Source organism: Crotalus tigris, unplaced genomic scaffold (genome assembly GCF_016545835.1).
Source record: "Crotalus tigris isolate CLP2741 ecotype Arizona unplaced genomic scaffold, ASM1654583v1 scf7180000017636.274692, whole genome shotgun sequence".
NCBI lineage: Eukaryota > Metazoa > Chordata > Lepidosauria > Squamata > Viperidae > Crotalus > Crotalus tigris.
In genome coordinates, this window is record NW_024096529.1 from 89606 (window position 1) to 114193 (window position 24588).

Genomic DNA, 24588 nt, shown 5'->3' on the forward strand with positions numbered 1-24588 from the left:
GAAAAATATTGATTTGGTAGGAATTGGTGAAGAGAATAGCATTGAAAGCTCTATTAGCTACAGTATTTAAACATCTCACAATAATAGCCAAATAAGAGAGCAAAATGTAGAAAGCCAAATTAATATTTGCATTTTTCAGGTTTCTACATTCAATCATCTTTTAAGGGTTTCATTTCAGAGGATTTCAGAGAGTGGGAAGGGGAAGGAAAGAAACTAACACTGTAAATGCCACCATTTATAGGATGTCCTCTTCTTTCTCTGCATTAATGGCTCTCGCACAATGCGGCCTTAATCACTGCTAAGCATTTTCCTTAGATAGCTCCCTTTAACCAAATGCCGCAGACTGCATTGATTAGACAGTGATAGCTCTTAAATCACTGCTAATCACAAGCATAATTATAGCAACTGGGGAATCATACCAGGGACTGCAGGTGGTTCTGAAATGATGTACTAATGAACTGTTTTGCCAAATTTCCTGTGGCTAACGAGACACTTTTTTAAAAAGAAAAAGAAAAAAGTGCCATAAATAATCTTGGTTATAAATGCCTAGACAGTCTTTTATATATATGTTTCATGTTAATAAAACTGCATTGTTAATGCTTCATTATATTAAAAGCCCATACTTTCTTTTCTTTTGGCAATGTTTAATATCTGGGATCGATTTTTATTTATAAAAAAGAAAATGATCACATATTATTTTAATCATGAGCCAGTTTAGTCTAGGGGTTAAGGAACCAGGCTAGAAAGTGGGAGATTGTGAGTTCTAGTCCCACCTTAGCCATGCAAGCCAGCTGGGTGACTTTGGGTCAGTCACTTTCTCTCTCTCTCTCAGCTCAACCCACCTCACAGGGTTGTTGATGTCAGGAAAATAGGAGGAGGAAGGTATAGCTGTAGCACTTGGACTTATATACTGCCCCATAGTGCTTTACAACACTATGTATGTTGGAGATATTTGCCACCTTGAGTTATTTATAAAAATAATAAAGGCATGATACAAATAAATAAATAAGCTTGTTAGCCTAAAAATATAAGTATTTCAAACAGAATTTATTTATTTATTTATCTGTTTGTTTATCTAATAACAATCAAAAATTTGGATTTTTGGAGGTACTTTTGGAAATAAGCATTTTATAACGTGATGTCTTCCAGTTAGAACATCCCAGCCTGAGGTGACATTCTTGTCTCCTTATTTTGGTTATCTTTAGTGACTCTGTGCCATCTACCTCTTATTAATATTGGTCTTACTCCACTTTCCTAAAATGCATAAACTCCAAGGCAAAGTACAAGGCAATTCACTAGTAAGCAATAGCAGAAAAAGTGATAGTCTAATCTCCGACTAAGTTTTAGGCTAGCGTATAGCAAGAGCACTTAAACTGATATACTGCTCCATAGAGCTTTACAGCATTCTCTGAACGGTTTGCAATGTCAGCATATTGCCCCCAACAGTCTGGATCCTCATTTTATCAGCCTCATATGGATGGAAGGCTAATTCAACCTTCAGCCAGTCAGGATTGAAGTCCAGGATATGGGCCGAATTAACCTGAAACATTGCATTCTAACTTCTGCATCACCATGGCTCTTACTTCCATAATTTTCACTCATGACAACCAGTTTGATCTAGTGGTTAAAGTACTAGGGAGAATCCAGGAAACTATAAATTCTAGTCCCATCCTAGGTACAAAGCCAGCTGGGGGGACCTTGGGCCAGTCACACACTCTCAGCCCTCAAAATCAGGCAATTCCAAAATCTTGAGAAGAAAACTGCAAGACACAACTGAGAGATGGTCTTTAATATTTCTTCCAGGCAGTTCCCAGGGAAGCATTAAAACAGACATATTGGTAGTATCCTTCACTTCCCCTCTCCACTACCAACCAATATAAAATATTTAATCTTCCTGTCCCATAGCAATCTAGCTTGCAGATCCCTCATTTTCTGCTGTTAGAAAGCTAGAATTCATGTTCACACAAGGTTGCTTTGAGGCGAAAATAAGTCTACTCCTCTCCCCATTATCTGTTTCAGATTAGTAGTTTCCCCAATTATATCCTCCCTCCAACCAGCTAATCAAAGAGGTTGCCTATCTTTAATAGACTAGATAGAAAAAATGGATTTCTTTTTCTCATCTTTCAATTCCATCCTTTCTCAGCAGCAAACCCGGAACCTCACATTCAGCAATTTTCTGGAATGAAAATCTGTCCTCTGTCCTATAAGGATGTCTAGGTATAAATGAAAAGAAATATATACTAATTAGGAAAATATGGATCAGGCTATAAGTCATTTATGTTAATATATCAGACATACAATTTTTATTTTGTTTCATAAAAAAAATCTATCAATTAAAAAAATCATCAAAACCAAAGTTTATTTTAATGCAAAATAAAAAATCAAAATAACTTTGGCAGCATTCCTTTGTTCATGATATTATACACGGTCGCAGACATACTACAGAAAGACAGAGGGGAAAAATACTCTGCAATCTCTTACATAATTTATACTGTAATATTGTGTGATGAATAACTAGGGAGGAGGCTCACCTGATTAAAATATCAGTAAAAGTTTAGTGCTGGGGTTAGGGCTACTGTACTCCCTGACTTTTCCATAGCACTGTATCTCCCAGCCAGAAAAAGAATAAATGTTCCCCAACTAACAGCCTTTTGGGTAAATGAAAAATTTCCCCAGTATTTGAGTTTTAAATCACTTTTTAGTGAGCTTTCTTAAATGTGGTGCTTTGCTTTAGCCTTCCATGGTTAATTTAGTAGCTCTTCTAGGAATTTCCAGGATCTTTTTATTTTGAAAGTATTTAATCAGATTAAAAGTGCTATCAAAAGTGATAAGAATAACACACTCAGAATGAAAGCAGTCTAAATGGATTGAGGAAATAAATCCTCTTTGCCTACATTTTATATTTCTATCAGCCTTGATAGGCCTTATTTCACACAAGCTCTCCTTTGCTCATTAGCTTCAATATGATGATTCAATGTGATTGAGTTTTTAACACACTAATCAGCCCTTTTGTATTATTTGAACTAATAGACAAGCCCCTGTACTGAGACTGGTATGCTTTCTATTACTATTCCTGACACACTGAACAGACACAAAAAAGGAGAGGTTTGTGTTCTGAAGTTGGGTGATGCTAAAGAATGCTCTAAAACGGGTCCCCAACCCCCTGTCCATGGACCGGTATCGGGCCATAGCATGCCAGCAACCGGTCCGCACAAACAAGCAAAGCCCCATCTGCGGGATGCAAGCAGCACACAACACCATGCCCCCTCCAATCCGCGGAAAAGCCTCTCTCCACATAACCGGTCCCTGGTGCCCAAAAGGTTGGGGACCTCTGATCTAGAAAATTAGACAAGTGCTCCAAAAGGAGGCAGTATTGAAAGGCATTCATGGAATGTCCAAGGCTCAGGAGGCCTCCTGCGATTCCTCCAGAAGCTCTGCTTACCATGATGTTGGTCATTAACTTTAGAACTTCATGAGAACTTTGTTAGACTTTCTAACTCTTTTAGAACCTAAAATAATGGCTGCATCTTTGAAACAAAACTGAGAGATCTTGAATGTCTTGACAGTGTTGTAACCTCCAAATATACAGTAGTTTATTAATTCAAGTTAGATACTCTTTTTCCTTACACAATATTTTCAGTAAGCACTGTTTGAAAGACATGTTGTTTGTTTGCTTTATTAAATGATACCTTCGTTTACAAGGAATATTACATAAAGTTTTAATAACTCATACTCTGTGATACTATATAAAATATTCTTCTTGATTTTTTAAAAAAAGTTGGAGTGATTTCCTGTTATAACAATTTATAAGGCAAAGCTATATGGCTGGAATACATATTATGTTATGCCACAGTTGTATTAGCTATGTTTTGTTGAATAATTCTTCATAGATAATATCTATATACCACTTTAACCAGGAATGTACAAGCTGATTTTTTTACCTGTATATGCTATTATTAGGCTTTAGGAGGGGCTCATAACCGAGGAAATACTTATTTTTAATAGGCAAGACAATAGAAATTATTAAATGAATTCCAAATATTTCTATTAATAATTTATTTTCATTTAAATCAGGCTTTGCTCTATGACTCCCTACTTTTTAAAATATGGTCTCCTATATGCTGAATAATCATTGCCTTAAACAATAATTAAAGCTGAAATCCTGGGCAGAGTTATTGCTGTTATTTCAATATGCTGCCTTTCCACTCTGTTAGGTATTTAAGGATGCTTTTAATTAAGCACGAGCTTCCCATCAGATTGCATTGTGAGAGTTTACTGTAGCAGGCAGCAATTAAGTTGATACAAAATTGTATTATTTTAGTGGAAAATCAAATACAAACAACCTTCCTAGAAGCGCAAAACCCATCTCTTGATTTATTTTGCATTCCCTTTGGCAGAATTCTAGTATCTCGTGGTATGCATACCATTTGAGTTTGCCTGTTATTTCTTGTCTATAAAATGCTTGTTGTGCTAAGTTGTTGGTGTTTTGGGGCACAACCTGGATTTATATGTATTCCATATTCTCAATATGTCACTTCTACAATTTTTAAAGTCTACATTAACCTTATTTTTATTTTGTGACTTTATTTTATCACAAAAATCTATGCCATATAAATCTCAGGTCATGTTCTTCCAACTCCAAAAGTCTTTTATTTCTAAGAAACACATATTCTTTCATACAAACCAAACAGCAAGCTGCAAAATACAGGTAGTCCTCAACTTACAAAAGTCCACTTAGTGACCATTTGAAATTACAATGGTACTGAAAAAAAAGTGACTTATGACTGTTTTTCACACTCATGACCATTGTAGCATCCCTATGGTCACATGATCAAAATTCAAATGCTTGGGAACTGATTCTTATTTCTGACCAAAGCAGTATCCCAGGATCATATGATCACCTTTTGTAACTTTCTAACAAGCAAAATCAAAGGGAAAACCAGATTCAATTATCAACTGTGCTACTAATTTAACAACTGCAGTGGTGGCAAGAAAGGTCGTAAAATGAGGCAAAAGTCACTTAACAAATGTTTCACTTAGCAACAAAACTTTTGGACTCAATTGCAGTCATAAGTCAAGGACTACTGTACCATTTTAAAACAGGTAAAACAAAACATTTTTTCCCCTTTGCATCTTGTAACCTTTATATTTAATTTGTGGGTTTCCCCCCCCCTTGCCATACAAACATGAAAGGCATGAAATAAAAAAGAAATTGTGCCCATTTCGTCTATCTACCACTTCCTTATTTGCCTTTTGCTGTCTAAATATTTGTCTCTTTTTGAAAATCTTATTAATTCAATATACAATGATTATTTTTATCCTTCTCTTTCTTTCAGCCCATTTACACTTCCACCTTTCCTCCTTTCATGGGAAGTGTGTAAATGTACAGTATATATGTATGCACGCACACACACACACACACAATATTATGTTAAAAATAATTTCCAATTCTATAAAAATATAGATGACACTCAGTTTGGAATTCCTGACTTTTTTCTTGAAAAAAGGGATGATGGTGTGAATCTATGCACATTTACACTTCAAACAAATGGGGGTTCCACGCCAGTCATCAACTACAGTTGCCAATGATCATTATCAAATGGCACAAGTACAAAAATGATTGCAAAAGGAAAATGTTAGTGAAGTAATTTATATGCTACACTCTTCCTGCTTCTTATTTTATAGTTCTACCCTTTCAGACATCTGAGCAATTATATTACTTCCCTGTGCATTACTAAAAAAAAAAGAAAAAAAAGAACATTTGCTCCAAGTTGTTCCTTATTTCTTCTGAATTTCACTATGACAATTAGGGAGCAGAAATGCCCAAGGGTTCTAATTACTAAAAGGGTCTCTATATGACAGATAGTCAAGGGAAAATGATATTATGTTCAAAGGGTCCAAACATATTTTGACTGGAAATACCTTGATATGATGTAGGTGCTTTATAATATCTAAGTTTAATCCTTAATAAAAAAAAATGCCGTTTGTGTTGGATCACAGTAGTATTTACTTTAAAATAAAAGGTAAGAAAAACTTTTTTTTAGCTTTTTGTACTATAATGTAATTCAATATACATGCTTAACATTCCATGGTATTACATCAATTGATTATGGAAGCAGCTGAAATGATTTAGGCTGTAATGCTTTAGCTGAATTAGGAGCGTAAAACTGTTAATTACAAGGATATGATTGTATATTAATTATAAGGATGTGGTTATACTCCCTGCTGAACATCAAGCTGGCAGTACTGTTGTTCTCTACTCCAAAAGAGCCTTCCTCGGTATTTCTGTAGCACACTACCTGTTGTCTGCTTGAGGACAGGAGAACTGCTTCCATAATACATATCTTGAGATATCTATTTAACACTGTCACAATACTCCAATCAAATAATACTTGGAAATTGCAATTGGTTCTGCAATTTTAAAATCAGGTTCTTAAGAGGAGTTGATTTTGACTTTAATATGTCCTCCCTGACTTCATCTGATCATAAGATGGTTTGAAAATATAGGTATATGTGTGAGTGCATGGGCTCACACACACGTACCTCTTCAAGTTAGTTTTTTTTTTCTCCTGCTAACTGCCTAGAGACCCTCCAGATTTTTCTGCAAGAAGTATTTTGTCATTGTCTCCTTCCTAGGGCTGAGTGAGAATGACTGGCCCAGGATCATCCAGCTAGCTTTGTATCTAAGATGGGACTAGAACTCCCGTTCTCCCAGTTTCTAGCCTGGTGCCTTAACCACTATTATACAACAAGGTGGCTTGCATAGGCAGTAATACTGATCTAATAATAGCCTTAACCAGCTGTGAAGCCAGGATTACCTGGATGAATTCTTTCTTTATACTGTCACTCTGCTTGAAGCTCTGGGACTTCTGAGCTCTGCCACTAAACTCCTGCTGTACTCAGGACATCTGTCAAAGCTTTTCCAAACAGCCATCCAATGCCATCCAATTAGAACAAAGCTATGCAGACACAAGTTGTGCTTCCTCTATCGTTGATCCCTATTCTGCCATGGTAATGAGGCTGGTAAAGGATGATGTACTATTCTGCCATGGTAATGAGACTGGTAAAGGATGATGTACTTATGACGGGCCAAGTTAATGAATGGGATTAATAGTTTTTCCTCTGATTTCCCTTCTCTTCCATTAGAGAGCAGGCAAACAGCCAGCCATCACTTTCCCTAAAGTGGAGTTGGATATAATCAGACAATTGAATATGAGTGCTTCCAATGGCATGCTTAACCACCTGCAAAGTTGCCTGACAAAACATTGCAAGGAATCAAATTCTTTCCTGGTGGATAATACAATTGTCACTGGAGTAGTCACAATGACACTTACAGCCACCAAGAGTGTTGCCATAATTGAATGCACAAAATGTTGCCCCCTCCATGTCTCAAAAAAGTGGACTTACAGACTTTTCTACGAGGAAAAATTTCTCCTGAAGCAAAAAGAATAAAATGTAATATCTATAACTGAGAACTGTTGACGTACATGGTTAAGAGCATTAGCTGTAAACCCTATGGCTGAAAGTTGAGAGTTGTCGGTGATTGGGTTCCACCACTGCCTGAAACATGTTGATAAAATAATAACAACACTTACTAAGGGCAAGTACTATTGGCACTATTGCAGTAAGGATTAGTAAACTTTGAAATACTCTCTGAAAACATTTATAACAGTTCTAAATCATCGTAATCAGTGTTTAAACAGAACAGTAGATAAAAATTTAACATGCATTTTCATCTAACTTCATGACATTTCTATACAATGATTGGTGTATTTTAAGCACCAAATTCATAGAAAGGCCTCATAACTTAGGATAAAATCAGGAGGGAGGGAGGGAGGGAGGGAAGGGAGGGAGGAAGGAAGGAAGGAAGGAAGGAAGGAAGGAAGGAAGGAAGGAAGGAAGGAAGGAAGGAAGAGAAGCACATCAGTTATTCAAGTAGGCTGCTGAAGTTAGATAAGTGGTTCTGCTCACCTAAAATCCAGTATAAAGGATGAGATGAAAAGAATTTAATGAGAAAGATAGGCTGACTTCCTAAATAAAAAAAAGATGGTTGCACTCTCAAGGCACTGATGATGATTCAATAATGGCTTGATTCTCACTTCACAAGAGTCCTGAAAATGGGAATGTACATCTCAATATGAGAACTAACTTCACCTTGGGCACTATCCCTTTCTTTGCTCATTGTTGTGAATAAAATAGAAACAGATAATTGGTGTGGTTCTCAATTGTCCATAGTCAACCTGAGGGGTGAAGTAAATGCTTTTTCATGTTCGGATTTGGCAGAAAATACAGCAGGTGCTAAGCAGAGAGAAAAACCCTGTTTTCTGTAGCATTTTCCACTTCACAAGCCAATTATTTCCTTTTGTAAGGTTACAGTTGTATCACAAGACTCAAGTTCCATGCTGTCAGATGTTTCCCAGATGTGGGGTAGAACATGTTGCAACTGGTACTATCTTTTTTTATCTGAATGAGTAGGATAAACTTGTAAGAAACAACTTCCAATGTTTTTCCATAGAGATTTTTTAAGTATATAATCTAATTTTTTCCAGTTTTAGAAAATGAGCATTAGATTGAGTCAAGTATTTTAAAAGTGTAAATCATTCATTTTTAAAAATTCAAACATGTTCAAAACAATATCAAAAACTATGACAAATAGTAGTGTACCATCACCACCATCATCATCCCCCAGTGAGGAACTATTTTGACATAGTTGTGGAGCTTGTGTGCTATGTGGAAGATGAGAGCTATACCAGAGGTTCAACCATACTGGACAGGTCTCATCAGAGGAGTCAGACAAAGTGTGTCTCTCCCATAAGATATATGGTGAGATGTAAATTACAGAAAGCCATGCTGGCTTGAATGTCACCCAGGTTAACGAGGTCCATGCTAAATGTTGAGAGTCCTTGGGCATCTGGTGAAAAATGGGCTACAGGACTCAGGACTGCTGGCTGAGCAACCAGGGCTAGCAGCTGCAGAACTACTGGAAGAAAAGCAGGCTGAAGTAAAGATCTGCTGCTCACATTTCTGACCCCTATTTGGCATATGCCACCAAGCAAGGCAGGGCTTCTGTCTGCATGGAAATAGGGGCAAAGGAGTGGTGGGGATGGAAATGGATTATCTGGTGCCAGTTATTGTCAGCAGAAGACTCTGGAAGGGGAGAGAAGGGGTGGCTCTTCTCTCATCCCACAGAGAGAAATTTCATTTATCTTGTAAGATTCATTTCACAGAAGTGTGAGGAAGATTCTAAAAACTTATTTTTTAATTAAACATTTTAGAAAAAGGTTATAAGCAACGGAGATAAAAAGACATGCAAAAATATAAACAATTAAAATACAAAAAGGTAAACAAGGCATCTGGAATGTCCTGGGGATTCACGTTTTCCAATAAATCATTAAGTACTTAAGAATTATAAAATATATTTTATCCCTTTTATAAAAGTAAGGATCACTATTCAGCTTTAAGCCATGAATATGTATTAAGAACCAGGTTCAACGCTGTAGAAATCACTGGCTGGGATTATAACCTACAATAAATGGGATCGGTACTGAGAATCTTCCGAAATTGGGATACCCCATGAAGTTAAAATATAGATTCTATCCTTGGAAAACCCAAATTTTGGATGAGGCACAAATCCATGTGTTTCAGGACAGCCTTCCAGAAAGGCAGGGAAACATGGTTCTTTGGTTTTGCTTGTGTTGCAGAGAAAAGCACACAGTCGTGGGGCTGGCTAGAGCCCTCAAATTCCTAATTCCTGATTATGTCAGGAGACTCAGAGTCATCTTACCCTAAACTAGAGATGGGAGGATCTTAGCCTTTGACCATGCTGTCATCAACACTATCTCGGAGGCACTGTCAATTGTTCATAGCAAGGTTTATATTGGAAGAAGAGGGCCATTATAACATCACTTTAACAGCAGAGCAGTTAAAGGGCAACTTCAGTTGTCCCCACATCTGGCTACAGGCCAAAGTCAGGTGATGTCATGAGGATTGTTGTTTAACATTGATTATCAGTAGTTAGTGAGGGTCTTCAGGCTATTTTTTTTATAAAATGGATACAATTTGGCAAATTTTGTAGCCTATGGAAATCTGCTGTTTTTTCTCTCATACCAACTTTAACACAAATACACAACCCAGTAAACGAACAAATAAATAAATAAAATCCCAAGCAAATTCAGTTTCAGCTGAATGAAGAAGTGTTAAAAGTTGGGGAAGCGTAGCTTGGAAAAGGATTAAGGGAAGACAGAACAGCTTTCTGGGTCTTGTAGTTCTTTCTTAATAGCACTTTGATCTATTCTTCAAGAATGAGCTTAATTCACCCTTTGTCTTCTTTCTGCAGTACTGTCTCCAGAGATACAGCCGGTATCAAAGAGACAAGGGTGAGTAGCCAGCCATATTGCTTGTGTGGATACCAGTAGCAGGACTGGGGATGGGAGGGCAGCCCTTCCTCTGCACCCCAGAGAGGGAGAAAAACTCTCCCTTCAGAACTGCTGTCTCTGGAAGAGGTTCTGAACTCCCTTTCAGTGAGGGGGGGGGAGATGCAAAATGTCTGTTTTCCTGCACTAACAACACACTCCGACACTGCATTTTGAATGGACTGTGCTATTTGTAATGGCCAGATTTAAAGTGCTGTGTCACTGGTGACTTAATATGTAACATTTTTCATAAATATTGTGTAATAGTACTAGTGTTTTTCCATAAAAATACAGAACAAGAGGAGACAAAACAACTGAGAGAAAATCACCTGGAAAAGATGGCAGAGAAAAATGCCACAATCAGAGATGTAGGTAATTCACTTCTCTTACAATCCTGTTTTAAGCTTCTTCTTTTCCTTGCTTATTCGGATCCTGTGATTGATGAATGTTTCTGGTGATTTCTGCATCTTAATTGGAGGAGGAAAATAGTTTTCTGGAAAGTGAAGTCACCAGCCTCACAAGCAAAAATAAAGACTTGAAGGAGAAACTTCTTCAGAGTTGAGAAAGTGAGTATAATTTTAACTTAAGAACATTTTATTATTTTCATTTCAAAAATGAAAATGATTTATTTCTTTTTAGGTTTTGCTTTACAAGTACTAGGTATTTTGTTATTAATTTTCCAGGCTCTGCCCAAGACGAAGAAAACCTCCAAAGTGAGAAACAGCTGGCTGAAAAAAATCGAAGGAAAACATAGGTATTATATAAATAAGGAGGTGTGATTAAATTAGTAACTTAATTAGTGGACCAAATTAGCGGAACAAGGAAATGCTGTGGATGTAGCATATGCAGAATTCAATAAGACATTTGACACAGTAGATCACAGCCTACATCTTGGTAAGATAGAACAATGTGGGATAGACAGAACCACCACCAGATGAACTTGCACTTGGCTGACCAACCATACTCAGTATGTAGCCCTCAGTGAAACTACATCTACCTGGAGAGAAGCCTGCAATGGGATACCTCAAGGTTCTGTCTTGGCCTCCTCAATATCTTCATTAATGAGCTAGATGAGGGCATAGAAGGGGACCTGATCAAATTTGCATAAAATAAACAAATGCACAGAATAGGCGATATCTAGTTCAATAGTAGCAACTATGGGAAGGATCTAAGGATCCTAATGAACCACCCCTTAACAATGAGTCAGCAGTGTGCTACAGTTGCCAAAAAAGCAAACACAAATCTAGGCTGCCTCAAGAGGGGAATTGCGTCAAAATCATAAGTGATAGTACCACTCTATACCACACGTGTGGCCCCATGTGAAATGCTGTATCCAGTTCTGGTCATCACGATAAAAAAAGATGCTGAACATCTAGAAAGAGTGTAAAGAAGAGCAACTAAGATGATAAGAGGCCTAGAGCCTAAATTGTATGACCATTGGTTAAGGAAACTAGCTATGCCTAGCCCAGGGGTGTCAAACTGCCAGCAGACCGGATGCATCATGCAGAAGCCGCGCCCACCCCATTGCTGGCAATGGCAAAACAGTCCTAATACAATGTGCAACGTCATGTGACATCACGAGTTTGACATGTCTGGCCTAGCCTATCAAAGAGAAAGATTAGAGGTGACATAATCGCTGTCTTCCAGTACTTGAGGAACAGTGATAGAGATGAAGGTGTTGACTTATTCTCAAAAGCACTTAAGAGCTAGCAAGAAGCAATGCGTGGAAGTTCTTTAAAGTATGATCCTATCTGGAAGTAAGAAATTTCTAGATAGTGAGAGCAATTAATCAATGGATAGCCTGCCTGTGGAGTGGTGGTGCTCCATCACTGGAGGTTTTCAAGAAAAAATTGGACATCCATTTGTTCAGGATGGTATAACAACTCCTGCTTTGGGCAGGAGGTTGGACTAGAGGACCTCCAAGGTCCTTTCCAGTTGTATGATTCTAAGTGATGAGAAAGCTGCTACTGTTAATCATAGCCATATTATGTATAAGGAAGGGGTGAAGGAAATGTATTCTGTTTTAACCAGATAGAGAAGCTACACTGGAGAGCCCTTAGTGCTCTCTGAGCTTGATTGTTTTCTTCCAGACTTTTCATTACCCAAATAAGTAACATCAGCAGTACACCTTTATAGCCACTTATTCTTCTCTTACACTCCCTTCCCCCAATGAAGAAGGAGCATATTGCAAAAAATGTAAACAACTGGAAGAAGAAATCCAGAGGTTCCAGAAAGAGATAGAGAAAGTGAAAATTGTAAATATCTTACATGCTAGTGAGAAATTAGAATAACCTTAGTAAATAAAATTGTATAATGCATTGAAAGTTAAATTTTGATTGTGCTTCATCAATTTTGTTTCATAGGAAGTAGAAGAGGAGAACAAAAAACAAAAATGATGAAGAAAACAAATTAAAGAAATGTGCACAGAATTCTATATTTGCCTGGACAAAAAAAGGGAACTGGACAACAACAATGGTAAGACTTGTCCTTTCGTTTCTGGGAGAGAAAGAGACAGGTTTCAATTGATGACTCTCTACTGTGGAGAGTCACAATTGAGAATGCCATCTCTTCCTCCTCCCTAGCTGCAATTTTATAACCTTTTAGTAGCACCTTTCTTTGAATACATCAAAAATAGTTCTTATAGAAACAGTATTATTTGATACGATAATATTTTGCATTGCAAAATAAGCAGTTGTAAGATTATAGGTCAATTCAATGTTAATAAAATGCATTTTTTCTTAATGTGGTATAGCATAAAAACAAAGAAATATCCACATAATATTGTTTAAAATATTTGTTTCACTCTTTTCAGATTCTGCTGGAACCTCTGAGAAAAAATAAGACTGTGTCGAAAAGGTAAATAATACAGTTTTTAAGACATTATGTTTTTTTTATATTTGGTAGAAAAGTTATCATAGAAAATTCAGTAATAAAAATAAAATTAATTTTATTGTTTTACAGCAACTTGGTATCAGGAGCCACAAAGTAGCTTTTGCTGAAGGACGGTGTCAGGGTCCCCAAATAAATATATTCTTTTCTCTTCCTATGCTTTACTTGCCTTTGTAACCCTTCTTTGGGGCCTGCCATTCTGTTGGGAGGGGGGATGCTCTGAGATGCCTTACACTGTCTTGCTGTTGTACCCTTCCGCAAGGAGAAGCAATGCATCTCCCTTATCTGGGTGACAGTTGGTGCTTAGAGCCAGAAGGAAAAGAAAGCGAGAGAGACCTTAAAGAATGCGCCAACGGAGCCAGTTACCAAAACAATATGCCACCTGTGGATTGGTTAGAACTCAAATGGACACTGGGACTCTGGGGGAGAGGAGTAATAAAGATTGTTTTTAATATATTATTTGCATGGATTTTTCCCCAGATCTTGTCTTGCCATCCGTACTGTCACTAGTCCCTAATAAAAGTTCCTTTTCAGATAATTCGTCTCAAGAGTTCTGCTTTCTTGGGAGGCTTAGCTGAGGTGGGTCCTTACAGATAGAAGCTTTATATCGTGAACTGATTTTACAAGAAAATAGACATGGAAGAGACATCTGGGTACACAAGTGAAATTGACTACATCATGTCAAGTGATAAAACCATATTCTGCAATTATACTCTCATCAGTCGCTTTAACGTTGGAAGTGACTGTAGAATGGTACGAGCTGAAGTGAAGAAAGACTGTTGAAAAGAGCATATGAAAATTATAAAGACGTCATGAAAAACAAAAATAAAGATTGATAAGCAGTTAGAGAAGAACAGCGATTTTGAGATTAATTTACCAAATGGCTTCATTCTGTTGCAAGATTTGAAAGAGATGAACATTATGGACCAAAATGAACAAATAGCCCAAAGCATCCTTGAATCTGCTATATCTATAGCACCTCCGAAAAACACTTTGTAGGGTCAAAAATCTCTGGTGAAATTATTGATTAAATGAAAAAATGACAGACAAAGAATATTGGAAGTTTCACTAATAAACTGGAGTATGTTGAAGTTTGCAAGACCATAAGAAAATGTATCCAAGAAGAAATGTGTCAGTTTAATATGTAGTTGTGAAAACCGCAGTTGTAGAAAACAAAATACAAGCTTACAAATATAAGTTTTTTGCATTAAAATTTGAAGATGGCTCTGTGTGTAGAACAAGACAATAAATGTTAGAAATAATTGGAAAATTCTATTCTGAGCTATACAAAGATCAAGATCACTCAAAACTAAAACACCCACAAAAGAGGAAATTCCAGATATCCTAGTAGAGAAAGTGTCAAGTCCCTTAAAATCAATGAAAAATGACAAAGCTTCAAGAAGTGACTGTGAGGTGGTTGAAATGCTAAAAGCTGGTGGCTAGCTTACATAAGATGCTAGCAAAACTGTACTCAAGATGACTTAGAGAAGAAAAAATACCTGATGCATGGAAAAATGCTGAAGTGATTCTTATACACAAGAAAGGGGCTCAAGATAATTTCAAGAAGTACCACCCAATAAGTCTTCTTTCAGTCATTTACAAGCTTTCACCAAGATAATTGCAAAAAGAATATTGAGAACATTAAATGATGCTCAGGTAAAGGAGCAGGCAGAGTTCAGAAGGGGTCACAGCACAATGGATCACATCCAGGTTGTTCAGCAAGTCATTGAAACTCACAGTGAGTACACCATGTCTCTGTGCATGGCTTTCATTGAGTATAAAAAGTCATTTGACTCAGTATTCCAGCAAGAAATAATTAATGCATTGCTGAACACACTGTAGACACTGCTTACATAGACTTATTACAATCAATATATGAAAAAACAATGGCGACAATTTGTCTTAATGATCTTAAAGTGGAAATCAACGTAGAATGAGGTGTATAACAAGATGATACAGTATCACCTATCCTTTTTTCAGCCTGCCTTGAAGAAGTTTTTTGCAAACTAGACTGGGCAAAAGATGGAATAAAAATAAATTGTGCCTATTTAAGCACTTAAGATTTGCAGATGATGTTGTTCTCTTCTTACAAGACCCCAAACATTTACATAGACACATACAAGAGCTGCACAAAGCAGGAGAATTATTTGGCTTAAAAATAAACCTGAAAAATAGCCAGGTTATGTTTTATAATTATATCTGAAGAACTAGACATAGTAGACCATTACATATACTTTGGCCAACGGATTTCAATGGAAGATGATACAAAAAAAGGAAACTGAATGGTCTGTTAAATGTGGTTGGCAGGCATTCAGCAAGCTAAGCATAATTTTCAAGAACAACGTCCTCCTATGCTTGAAGAGAAAAGTTTTTGATCAATGTGTGCTACTTGTTCCAACATGGACAGCTAAACATGGACACTAACCTTACAATAAATATAAAAGCTATAAATGGCACAAAGACCCATGGAAAGATACATGCTTGGCATAAAAAAACAAGATAGAAAGACCTGCACATGGATTAGAGTACAAACGAAAATATACGATGCCATCAGAAGAGTAAAATAATTGAAATGGAAATGGGCTGGTCAAATAGCAAAGAAGAACTGATGGCAGGTGGACCAGGGCTGTCATAGCATGGATTCCATTTGACAAAAAGCATCCACCAAAGAGACCTAAAACAAGATGGAGCAATGACATCGGCAAGTATTGTGGTCCCAAATGCCAAAGAAAAGCTCAAAACCATATTGGTTGGAAGCATGCAGAAGAGACCTTTATCCTGAGTGGTTAGACAATGACTAGAATGATGATGATGATGATGATGATGATGATGATGATGACGCTCCTAAAGAAATTGCTTTTGGCATCCCCTTTCCTTCTGGAGGTCAAAGAGAGGGAAAGGCTTCCAGCAATTTGAATGCCAGGCAGGATGGTCATGCCCTGCAAGCTTCTGCCCTGAAAATGTGGGGTGTTAAGAAAGAAAACCTCAAGAATGCCCAGGAGGAAGAGATGCCCAGCATTGCCAGCCAAGTTAATATGTTCCATCTAGCCAAGTGGAAACCATTGTCAGCAATTTGCCTTGTTAGTCAGCAGGCTAGCAACAGCTTAAGAAGGATTCCATGGGTGGAAATCTTAAAGGGGAAAACAACTCACGAAACTAGGGAAAGTCTAAAAAATGAGATTATTAAAGACCAGTCTACCACAATACCACTGAGAAAGAAGATGGCAAGGAGGTGACAGATAGCAGGGAGAAAGATAATAATAATAATAATAATAATAATAATAATAATAATAATCCCCCAGTGAGGCACTACCTTGACGTGGTTGTGGGGCTTGTGTACTCTGAGGAAGATGAGAGCTATGCCAGAGGTTCAACCATACTGGACAGGTCTCATCAGAGGAGTCAGACAAAGAGTGTCTCTCCCATAAAAAATATGGTGAGACATAAATTGCAGAATGCCATACCGGCTCGGACGTCGCCCGGGTTAACAAGGTCCGCACTAGATATTGGAGTTCCTGGATATCTGGTGAAAAATGGGTTACAGGACTCAGGACTGTTGGCTGAGCAACCAGGGCCAGCAGCTGCAGAACTACTGGAAGAAAAGGTGTTTACCCGTCGCAGATACACAGTGATGGAAAACAAAGAAATAATGATCTGTTACTACAGATCAAGTCCAACAAGAAGAGGATATCTAAAACGAATGCACCAGTTCTGGAAAGAACAACATCCAGAATCAGAAATAACAGAACAGAGACTAGCAGATCAACACCGATTTATAACACGAAATAAAGTATTCACAGAAACAGAATTGGACGAACTGCAAAGGTTTACCCAGGGCAAAGAAATCAAAGCCTTACCAGAAGTAATTCAGAATGTAGAGGCAAACCAGGGGGAGTTGGCAGTGAAGGAATCTAGCAGAGATATACAACTGTTCTCATTTGGAAACCAGGCACCTCTACCTCAGGAAGAACAAAACCCTCTAAATAAAGAAATAAAAGAATTGAAACAAAGAATAACTGAGCATCTAGAACAGCACAAAAACAACAGAATAAGGCTACCTGCATTGAAGCTTGTTCCAAAGAAACAGCTAGCACAATCATTAAAAGATGCAAATATTGCAATATCAAGTATAAGCACCAATTCATTGCAAGAAACAAACCAACTAATGTACAGCACAGCTGCAGTTATAACAGAATACCTGGGATGCAAAATCAACAAAGAAGAAAAACAAACAAACAGTGCACCAGAAAAATGGAAGGTAGACTAGAAAATAAGATCAGCAAGTTAAGATCACATGCAAGCAAGCTAGAACAGATGAAAGAAAAGAAGCTGAAGAACAAGAAGACCAAAGAATACCTAATCAAGAAATACCACTTAGAAACAAGGAAGATCAAGGGAGCACTGGAAATAATAAAGCAACAAATAACAGCTATAGCCAGGAAAATCAGTAGATATGAAGCTCGAATTGCAAACTATAGGCAGAACCTCCAATTTCAATCCAATCAGAAACGTTTCTACCAATCCATCAATGGAGAAACTGCAAGGAATCAGTCAGTACCTGACAAGGAAGAAACAGTGCAGTTCTGGAAGCAGATATGGGATAACCCAAGAAATACAACAAGGATGCGGCTTGGTTAAAAGAGGTGGATGCAAATAAAACAGAAGTTGAAATGAAAGAACTAGTAATAACAACAAAAATGGTAGAAAAAAGAGCAAAGAAAATCAAAAATTGGTCAGCACCAGGTGAAGATGAACTGCATGGGTTTTGGTTGAAACATCTAACTGTTATACACCCACTCATTGCCAAACAGTTCAACAATATACTACAAGGAGGAGAAATTGAAAAGTGGCTAACAACTGGGAAAACCTACCTAATAATGAAAAATCCAGCAAAAGGGGCAACACCAGGTAACTACAGGCCAATTACCTGCTTACCAACAACTTTCAAATTACTAACTGGTGTAGTAGCTGATGCAGTACAACAGCATCTAGTTGAAAACAATCTCTTTCCACCTGAGCAGAAAGGAAACCGCCCCAATAGCAGAGGAACAAAAGATCAACTCCTAATAGACAAAATGATCTTGGAAAACTGCAAGAGAAGGAAGACCAACCTGAATGTGGCATGGATTGACTACAAAAAGGCATTTGACTCTCTGCCACATGATTGGATAATAAAGTGCCTAGAAATAACAGGAGTCAGTAGAAACATCAGAAAATTTGTGCAAAGATCGATGGCACAATGGAAGACACAGTTGCAGATCAATGGTGAGAGGCTGGGAGAGGTTAATATCAAGAGAGGAATATTTCAAGGAGATTCATTATCACCATTACTATTTGTTATTGCACTGTTTCCTCTGTCAACAATACTGAATATCTCAGGACATGGCTATCAAACATCAAAAACATCTGCCAGACTATCCCACCTCCTTTATATGGATGATCTGAAGCTGTATGGAAAAACATCATCTGAAATAGAATCGCTGCTCAACACTGTCCGTATATATAGCCAAGATATTGTAATGGAGTTTGGCTTGGACAAATGTGCCACACTTACTATCAAACAAGGAAAAATAATGAAAACTGAAGGAATCAAGATGCCCCACGAAAATAACATTAAGAGTCTGGATGAGGAAGAGTACTACAAATACTTGGGTATCCTTCAAGCTGACAACATCAAGCACACTGAAGTCAAGAAAAAGATTAGAGGTGAATACATCAAGAGAGTGAAGAAGATCTTAAAATCCAAACTCAATGGAGGAAATACCATAAAGGCAATCAACACCTGGGCAATCCCAGTCATTAGGTACACAGCTGGAATAGTGGACTGGACTCAAGCAGAACTAAAAGCAATGGATAGGCAGACCAGAAAAATAATGACAATGAATCATGCCCTTCATCCACGCAGTGACATTGATAGACTTTATCTACCAAGGCAAATAGGTGGGCGTGGAATGCTACAAGTACATCAGATGGTTGAAGAAGAAAAAATGGCTTTGGAAGAATATCTGAAGAACAATGATGAAGATGCACTGAAATTAGTATATCAGGAAGGCTTACTAACTACTGGAGAGACCAAACTGGCCTACAAGAAAGACCAAATGAAGAACAGAATAGAGGCATGGGAAGACAAAGCACTACATGGCCAATACATGAAAAAAATAGCTGGGAAAGCAGATAATAATAAACCTGGCAATGGCTAAGAGCAGGAAAATTGAAGAAAGAGACCGAGGGACTAATTCTGGCTGCACAAGACCAAGCCTTAAGGACAAATGCATACAAAGTCAAAATTGAGAAGACAGCAACAGACAGTAAGTGCCGCCTATGCAAAGAAGCTGAAGAAACAGTGGACCACCTGGTAAGCTGTTGCAAGAAGATTGCACAGACTGACTACAAGCAGCGGCATGACAAAGTAGCAACAATGGTGCATTGGAAGATCTGCAAAAAATATCATTTGCCTGTAAGCAAAAACTGGTGGGATCATAAAATAGAGAAAGTCATAGAAAATGATAAAATTAAACTGCTCTGGGACTTCAGAATTCAAACAGACAAGCACCTGCAACATAACACCCCAGACTTAACAATTGTCGATAAGAAAGACAAAAAAGTCTGGATAGTGGATGTGGCAGTGCCTGGAGATAGCAGAATAGAAGAGAAAGAACTGGAGAAGATAACAAAATACAAAGACCTACAAATAGAAATAGAAAGACTGTGGCAAAAGCAAGCAAGGGTAGTACCAATAGTCATAGGCTCCTTGGGTGCAATCCCAAAACAACTGGAGCACCACTTGAACACCATTGGCATTGACAAATTCGCTATTAGTCAATTGCAAAAGGCAGCCTTACTAGGAACTGCTTCCATCCTGCGACGATATCTGTAATACCATCAAACATCCACATCTGCCTATCCCAGGTCCTGGGTAAGGACTCGATAGGGAGACAAAATGCCAAATCCAGTCTGAACATCTGGCTGACTGTGCGATGATCCATAATAATAATAATAATAATAATAATTGGAAGGGGCCTTGGAGGTCATCTAGTCCAACCCCCCTTCGGACAAATGGCTGTCCAGTTTCTTCTTAAAAACTTCCAGTGTTGTAGCATTTACAGCTTTTGGAGGCAGGTTGTTTCTCCTTAGTTCTAGGTTGCTTCTGTCCTTGTTTAGTTTCCACCCGTTGCTTCTTGTCCTACCTTCAGGCGCTTTGGAGAATAGCTTGACTCCCTCTTCTTTGTAGCAGCCCCTGAGGTATTGGAACACTGCTATTATGTCCCCCCTCGTCCTTCTCTTCATTAAACTAGACATATCCAATTCCAGCAACCATTCCTTATATGCTTTAGCCTCCAGTCTCCTAATCATTTTTGTTGCTCTTCTCTGTACTCTTTCTAGAGTCTCAACATCTTTTTTACATCGCGATGACCAAAACTGGATGCAGTATTCCAAGTGTGGCCTTACCAAGGCATTGTAAACTAGTATTAACACTTCACGTGATCTTGATTCTATCCCTCTGTTAATGCAGCCTAGCAATGTGTTGGCCTTTTTGGCAGTACACTGCTGGCTCATATTTAGGTGATTGTCCACTAGGAGTCCGAGGTCCCTCTCACAGTTACTACTATTGAGCAAGGTACTGCTTAACTCTTTCTTTGCTTCTGTCTTTACGCAAAAAGAAAAAAAATAATCCAACCTATCAAAAGCAGTATCGTAAAAGATAAAATAGGAATGCAAATCAAAATAGGAAAAAAATCGTAAGAGAACACCTATCCACTCCAGATGTTTTCAGATCATAACCAGACGAACAGTCTCTCTCTCTCTCTCTCTCTCTCTCTCTCTCTCTCTCATGAAAAATATGGTAAGGCATAATTTACAGAAATAAATTACCAGCTCGATCATCACCCGAGTTACAGGGATAGTGCTAGGTGTTGGAATTCCTGGACATTTGATGGAAAATGGGCTTTAGAAATCATGGCTGCTGGTTGAGTAATCATGGTCAGCAGACTTGCCAGAAATAAATCAAACTGTAAAGACAAACCAGAGGGAATTTGAAGTAGAAGAAGCCAGCACAGCTATTGAATTATTTATATTCGGAAACCAGGACCCTATTCTTTGCCTCAAAAACAAAAAGGTTCTCTAATGAAAGTAGAAGAAGAATTGAAATAAAGAATCATTGAGCATATAGAACAGCAGGAAAACATAGGATAAAGTGGCTGGCATTGAAGCTTGTCCTAAGGAGTCAGCTATTAACAAGCATTTAAAAAATGCCAATACCACAATATCAAATGTAAGCACCAGCTCACTGCAAGAAACAAAGTAACTAATGTACAGCACAGCTGTAGCTATAACAAAACACCTATGATGAAAAATCAACAAAGAAGAAAAAAAAGCCAAACAGTGTGCCACCAAAATCAGACTGGAAATACCACTTAGAAATAAGGAAGATCAAAGAAGTACTGGAAATAATAAAGCAGCAAATAACAGCTATAGCCAAGAAGATCAGCAGATACAAAGCTCGAATTGTAAATTATCGGCAAAATTTACAGTTTCAATCTAATCAGAACCAAGTGCTTAGAAATAACAAGAGTCAGTGGAAACATCAGAGTTTTTTTGTGCAAAAATCAAAGGCACAACTGAAGACAAGGTTGCTGGTCACTGGTGAAAGAATTGAGGAGGTTTAACATTAAGAGACAAATCTTCCAAGGAGACTCACTATCACAAGTACTGTTTGTCATTGCACTGATTCCTCTGTCAACAATACTGCATAACTCAGGCCATGGCTATCAAACATCAAAAACAGATAATAACAGCTCTTGGCAATAGCTAAGATCAGGAAAGTTGAAGATGGACTACCACCTGAAATATATAAGAACTTTCAAGAATTTTTAGGTCCAATCTTACTAGATGTATTCAATAAAGTATTTAAAAAGCCAAGATTCCAACCTCATGGGAAGAAGCAATTATTACCATTAATACGCAAAGAAAATTCTGATTTAACACTTATCCAAAACTATAGGCCCATATCATTACATAATTCGGACTATAAAATTTTTATGGCGATAATGGCTGAAAGATTGAAAAGGTTTTTGGCTGAATTTATCCATCCTGATCAAAATGTTTTTTTTTTTTGCCTAGGAGGCAGATAAGATATAATGTCAGGATTATACTAGACATGTTGGAATACTACGAGACCCACAATGAAAAAACATATGGCGCTTGTCTTTGTCGATGCACAGAAAGCATTCGACAATGTTAAATGGGATTGCATGTTGAATCAGTTAAAACATATGGAATTTGGCAAAAATATGTTCAAAGCAATTTATTTGAAACATGAAGCAAAAGTATCAATAAATGGAGAAACTACCAAAAGTTTTCAAATACAAAAAGGTACAAGACAAGGCTGCTCATTATCACCATTACTATTTGTCCTCTCTCTAGAAGTCTTAACTAGAATAATTCGGAAAGAAGAACAAATTAAAGGTTTAGAAATAAAAAAGGAAATATTTAAGTTACAGACGATTTGGTTTGTATCATGGAAGAGCCCTTGAAGTCTGGTGTGAGTTGATGGAAGTATTGGTTTAAAGATTTAATAAAGAAAAAACTAAAATGTTAATTAAGAATATGACGAAACTACAAGAAACCGAGCTAGTTGGGAAATTAAATATTCAGATAACAAAGAAGGTGAGATATCTAGGGATCCAATTGACGGCAAGATGTGTTACACTCAAAGGAGATAATTATGATAAATTAGTTGATCAAATTAAAACAGATTTAGACAGATGGAAAAATTTGCAGCTATCCTTTTATGGGAAGAATTGCAATAATAAAGATGAATGTACTACCTAAATTACTCTTTTTTTATTTCAATATATACCAATCAAGATTAGGAAAGGAGTTCTTTGGAAATTTAAATAAAATTATATCTAAATTTATTTGGCCAGGGAGAAAATTGAGAATTAAATTTAAACTCTTACAGGACTCTAAAGAAAGAGGTGGATTCAGCCTCCCAGATTGGGAAAAATATTATCAAGCAGCCATGCTCACCTGGGCGAAAGAGTGGATACATTTGAGAAATAGGAGATTATTAGCCTTAGAAGGCCATGATATGCAGATAAGGTGGCACGCAATTCTTTGGGAAAGAAAGCAAAAGGCTCATCAATACTTCCAGAAACATTACATCAGACGGGCACTACTAAATGTATGGGTTAGAATCAAAAAACGCAATTATATTGAAATCCCTAATTGGGTATCCAGATTGGAGATATTCATACACCCAAATTTTATGAAATTAGGAAAGGTGATCACATACAAAGACATCTTAGACCAGTGGTTCTCAACCTTTTTAATGCCGTGACCCCCAACCAGTCGTAAGTCGAGGACTACTCAACTGGTGCAGCACAGTTTGCAGAATGGGACTTTTGGCGGGCTCAGCAGGGCAGAGACAGCCTGGACAATTCTTATTGGCTTTTGAAAGCCAATAGAATTAGATTCTATTCAAGAGAGTCTATTCTATTGGCTTTCAAAAGCTAATAAAATAAAAGGGAGTAGCACAGCTAAGGAAAAGGGGAAAAAATGGCGGACAGCGTTGTTTGGCGACCCCCATGAAATGGTCGTTCATCCCCAAATGGGGTCCCGACCCACAGGTTGAAAACCGCTGTCTTAGACAAAGGAGGAGAATTAAAATCGAAGAATAAGTTATTAGAAGAAGGGATAGAACTTGAATGGTGGGCGTACCTCCAAATTCAATTGCGATATATGAAGGATAAAAAAGAATGGGGAATAAAACTAGAACATACAGAATTAGATAAAAATTTATTAGCAACGGACGAAAAAGAGATAAAAATGATATATCAATATTTATTGGAACAGGATATGTTGGAAGAACAAGTAAAAGACACAATGTTAATTTGGAGCAAAAATTTTGGTTATGGTATTGATTTAGATAACTGGCAAGAATTATGGGAAAGGAATAGGAAGCTCACATTAGCTACTGCATACAAAGAAAACTTATATAAGATGTTCTACAGGTGGCACCTTCCCCCTGTGAGATTAGCTAAAATGGATAAAAAGATCTCACCAAAATGTTGGAAATGCAAAAAATCACTAGGGATCTACTATCATATGTGGTGGGAATGTTCCAAAGCCCAAAAATTTTGGCATTTGATAAAACAGTGGTTAGAAGAGATACTAATGCAGAAAGCCAGAACTCTTTCTGCTGAGTATTACTAAGGATAAATATAATAAAGGATCCCCATACCTATTACTACACATGGTAACAGTAGCAAGATTAGTTTTTGCACGG

The 24588-nt window shown here is 37.4% G+C and overlaps 1 long non-coding RNA gene across 1 annotated transcript; it reads left to right on the top strand.

Moving 5' to 3' along the window:
- Positions 1–12770: 12770 nt before the first annotated feature.
- On the top strand, positions 12771–13769 carry LOC120304358. The gene is made up of 3 exons (XR_005555710.1): positions 12771–12887; positions 13225–13268; positions 13374–13769. It is a non-coding gene; the product is annotated as an uncharacterized LOC120304358 (long non-coding RNA).
- The last annotated feature ends 10819 nt before the right edge of the window (positions 13770–24588 follow it).